The sequence below is a fragment of the Danaus plexippus genome, unplaced genomic scaffold, assembly GCF_018135715.1.
Source record: "Danaus plexippus unplaced genomic scaffold, MEX_DaPlex mxdp_48, whole genome shotgun sequence".
Taxonomy (NCBI): domain Eukaryota; kingdom Metazoa; phylum Arthropoda; class Insecta; order Lepidoptera; family Nymphalidae; genus Danaus; species Danaus plexippus.
The window spans coordinates 27,501-32,500 of record NW_026869868.1 but is presented as its reverse complement, the minus strand read 5'-3'; the positions used below and the strand labels follow the sequence as shown (position 1 = coordinate 32,500).

Here is a 5,000-nt window from a genome sequence, read left to right as displayed (position 1 = left end):
CGTATATCGTCGTTTATTATATTATATATTATTCACTGGTCACCACCACCACCACCACCACCACATCGCAAACAAAACACGCACAAGAAAAAAAAAAAAAAAAAAAAAAAAAAATCAAAAACCGATCATCCATATCAATGAAGTTTAACTTAAAAACCGTTTCATATCGGGCACCGTCTCACGGCAAGCACAGCCGTGAACGTACTCGATATGCTGCCAGAAGCGTACCCGATAATTGCTGGCGTAATGTCGCGGAAAAACGTTTAATACACGAACATGTCTCTTCACTAAATTCGGAACGCTCCAAAACTTTTAATACACGAATATGTCTTTTCACTTAATTCGGCACGCTTGAAACTATAATACACGAATATGTCTTTTTCGCTTAATTCGCCAAGTTTAAAACTTTAAAACATGAATCGGGAACGACTAAAACAATTTACACATAACAAAAGTAAAGTATTACTCGAAAAAATTTCAAAGTCCTTTTATTACACGAACCGGGAGAGTGTTACACAAAAATCTTTAATAATTTCCGTATTTCGAAGAAATCGATCACACCAACAGCATATCATCCATGTATACAATCAATATGAAACTTATTCGTAAGCGGAACTTTCATTTCGAACAAATATTTTTCATATCATATGTGAAGTCGATCGAAAAACGACTAAGTCCCTAATGTTTCATACATAGCCATTATAAAATGTAAAAATTAAAAAAAAACTTTTTATTTCACATGTTCTTTATATTTTATTATTTATAGTATTTTAATTGAACATATAATGCCATTTATATATTAGAAATGTATAAAATACGAACTTTTAAAATTTTTGTAATACACGAACCGGTCCCAGATTTACCGAATGTCAATTTCTGGCCCTCGCATATATAGGAGGTGGCGGCGCGTGTGGTGGGTCCGCGTCGTCACGTTGCGTACTGTAGGTTGATAGGCGTCGAAGGGAGTTGGTTATATGAAAATATCACATCGTGCAATAGATGTTGATATAAAAATATTATCACATCGTATATTCGATGTTGATAATATAATAATGAAAAATGAAAAAATATCTCATCATTTCTTTGATGTTGATAAAATATGTATGTGAATGATGATAATGAAAAATGAAAAATATCTCGTCATATCTTTGATGTTGATATAATAATGAAAAATGAAAGTATCTCATCATATTTTTGATGTTGATAATATAAATAAGAGACAAAAAAAAAAAAAAAATTTTTTTTTTTTTAATTTAAAAATTATTTCGAATGAAATAATTGTACGTACGTGTACGTACGTTTGAATGATGAAAAAGTACGCTTCGAGAAATCCTCCTAATAACCTTCTTCCTTCGACAAAAACTTCTCTGTGTTGACCGCCGACGGTCGTCGCGTAGTACTTAGCTATACATATCACGATGTGTTTCACACAACGTTTTATAATGGTTAGTATGAAGCGTGATCGTTCTAACGGGGTCGTATTGTACAAAATTTGCTTCCGTCGTGTTGCGCGTAAGTGTGACCGCCGGAGACAATCCCTTAGTAGATAATCCGCCCGAAATAGAATCTATTGGTACTAGATCTCTCTAACACCGTGCGATGATACCGATGTTTGACGTGTCGTATTTGTTAACGCATATATGACAATGTTAACCGATATTAAAGGTGTACGATCTCGTTATAAAAGTAACGATCAACAATATGAAACTTTTTGATGCGTTCAAAATGTTTTCATAAAATATATATAATATATATAAAATATGAATTAAGAAAGAGAGGAGGAGGAGTATGATATAAAATGTGTGTGTATATTTCAAAGAAAATATACAAAAATGAATAAATAAATAAAAACAAAATAATAATCAGGCCACCGTTACGTGCCCTCGCTTCCTATACCACAATATAAGAGCGAACGCGTACGATGCGCTCTCGATTGAGAGTTAACTAAAATTAGCTAGCTCCCTGGTTGATCCTGCCAGTAGTTATATGCTTGTCTCAAAGATTAAGCCATGCATGTCTCAGTGCAAGCCGTATTAAGGCGATACCGCGAATGGCTCAATATATCAGTTTTGGTTCCTTAGATCTTACTCAGTTACTTGGATAACTGTGGTAATTCTAGAGCTAATACATGCAATCAGAACTCTGACCAGTGATGGGATGAGTGCTTTTATTAGATCAAAACCAATCGACGGAGGGCCTCGCGTCCGAAGTCGTTAATTTTGATGAATCTGGATAACTTTTGCCGATCGCATGGTCAAGTACCGGCGACGCATCTTTCAAATGTCTGCCTTATCAACTTTCGATGGTAGTTTCTGCGACTACCATGGTTGTCACGGGTAACGGGGAATCAGGGTTCGATTCCGGAGAGGGAGCCTGAGAAACGGCTACCACATCCAAGGAAGGCAGCAGGCGCGCAAATTACCCACTCCCGGCACGGGGAGGTAGTGACGAAAAATAACGATACGGGACTCTTACGAGGCCTCGTAATCGGAATGAGTACACTTTAAATATTTTAACGAGGAACAATTGGAGGGCAAGTCTGGTGCCAGCAGCCGCGGTAATTCCAGCTCCAATAGCGTATACTAAAATTGTTGCGGTTAAAAAGCTCGTAGTTGCATTTGTGCGCCGCGCTGTCGGTGCACCGCATCCGCGGTGATACTGACACGTCTGCGGAGCATATCGTCGGTGAGCCGGCGGTAAAACGCCGGTTCAATATCAAAATCCTATCGCGGTGCTCTTCAGTGAGTGTCGAGATGGGCCGACAATTTTACTTTGAACAAATTAGAGTGCTCAAAGCGGGCTCAAAACGCCGCTTGAATATTTCGTGCATGGAATAATAGAATATGATCTCGGTTCTATTTTGTTGGTTTTCAGAACTCCGAGGTAATGATTAATAGGGATAACTGGGGGCATTCGTATTGCGACGTTAGAGGTGAAATTCTTGGATCGTCGCAAGACGAACATCAGCGAAAGCATTTGCCAAAGGTGTTTTCATCAATCAAGAACGAAAGTTAGAGGTTCGAAGGCGATTAGATACCGCCCTAGTTCTAACCGTAAATATGTCATCTAGCGATCCGCCGACGTTATTACAATGGCTCGGCGGGCAGCTTCCGGGAAACCAAAGATTTTGGACTCCGGGGGGAGTATGGTTGCAAAGCTGAAACTTAAAGGAATTGACGGAAGGGCACCACCAGGAGTGGAGCCTGCGGCTTAATTTGACTCAACACGGGAAATCTCACCAGGCCCGGACACCGGAAGGATTGACAGATTAATAGCTCTTTCTTGATTCGGTGGGTGGTGGTGCATGGCCGTTCTTAGTTGGTGGAGCGATTTGTCTGGTTAATTCCGGTAACGAACGAGACTCTAGCCTGCTAAATAGGCGTCGTCATTTAGGTGTGAGCGATTTCGGTCGTTCAACTCACTGACGGCGTATTAAAATTCTTCTTAGAGGGACCGGCGGCTTCGAGCCGCACGAGATTGAGCAATAACAGGTCTGTGATGCCCTTAGATGTCCTGGGCCGCACGCGCGCTACACTGAAGGAATCAGCATGTTCTCCCTGGCCTAGAGGCCCGGGCAACCCGTTGAAACTCCTTCGTGCTGGGGATTGGGGTTTGCAATTATCCCCCATAAACGAGGAATTCCTAGTAAGCGCGAGTCATAAGCTCGCGTTGATTACGTCCCTGCCCTTTGTACACACCGCCCGTCGCTACTACCGATTGAATGATTTAGTGAGGTCTTCGGACCGACACGCGGTGGCTTCACGGCCGTCGGCGTTGCTGGGAAGTTGACCAAACTTGATCATTTAGAGGAAGTAAAAGTCGTAACAAGGTTTCCGTAGGGGAACCTGCGGAAGGATCATTAACGTTATATAACATCCGATATCAAAGCGATATCAGGATGATTATGATAATATTATATATCCAAGTAAAAAGAGAGACACATATATAAAAATATATGATGCAAATTAAAAAAAAAAAGAGATGAAAGGGGCGGCATCTCAATAGAAATTAAATATATCTCAAAATAATATATAAATGAAAGGAAAATAAATAAATATTAAACAAAAAAAAAACAACTCTACACAAGCGTGTTATGATGTTTTTGAATGAATAAAAATATAAAAGATGTCAGGGGCGGGACATCAAAATAAAAAGAGACACACAAAAACATACACTCGATTACGCCTAGCGTGTTGTCGTTGTTGTTGTTTGTGATGTTAAAAATAAATAAATAAATAAATAAATAAATGAAAGAGAGATATATAAGATGTGAAGGGGCCACATCTAAAAAATAAATAAATCTCCAAGGAGATCGAAATAATATTATGATGAAGGAGGAGGAAAAGATACGAAATTTAAAACGATTTGACGGATAAACGGATTCATTAGCGTCCCTTCCTTATCCGATACGCACATATGCACTGTATGAGCATACAATTTATATACTCTTGATGTATATATACGTATATGTTAAAACCAGATAACGTTGTAACTCGAAAGCGATATACTAGATATCATTGATTCATCCTATGTTTCTTAACTCTGGTAGATCTCATTTGACATAGACCGGTAAGAATCCGCGCCGCGAGTCTCTTGACGACTACTCAAGACCTTAATAAGTCTAGTCCGAGTTCTGTTTACTTGGTTGGATCAAGGGCGATTAGAGTGAACGTATAATCTGGGCGTTGAAGATAACATGCTGTGGTATATAGCGCTACTATCATTATCTTGTCATTTCGTTAATTCGTTAGGGACACTCTGAGTTTTTTATGCGGTCCGGTGGATTAGTTGTTTACCGTACGTTAACCACACGGGTAAATCCGGTGGGTCGGTTAGTCCACTTGGAGAGAACGTGGTGTGATACGTTTCGTTTGTCATGTCGTTCGCGTCTTTCTATATTATATATCAACATATCACATGTCAATGTGAAATATGTATGTATGTATAAGTAGATTTGATCGCGTCCGTAGGCAATATGAGGCGTATTGCAGCGTTATATA

The 5,000-nt window shown here is 39.3% G+C and overlaps 1 non-coding gene across 1 annotated transcript; it reads left to right on the top strand.

Moving 5' to 3' along the window:
- Positions 1-1,959: 1,959 nt before the first annotated feature.
- On the top strand, positions 1,960-3,862 carry LOC133320682 (small subunit ribosomal RNA). The gene has a single exon (XR_009753883.1). It is a non-coding gene; the product is annotated as a small subunit ribosomal RNA (ribosomal RNA).
- Positions 3,863-5,000: the final 1,138 nt, after the last annotated feature.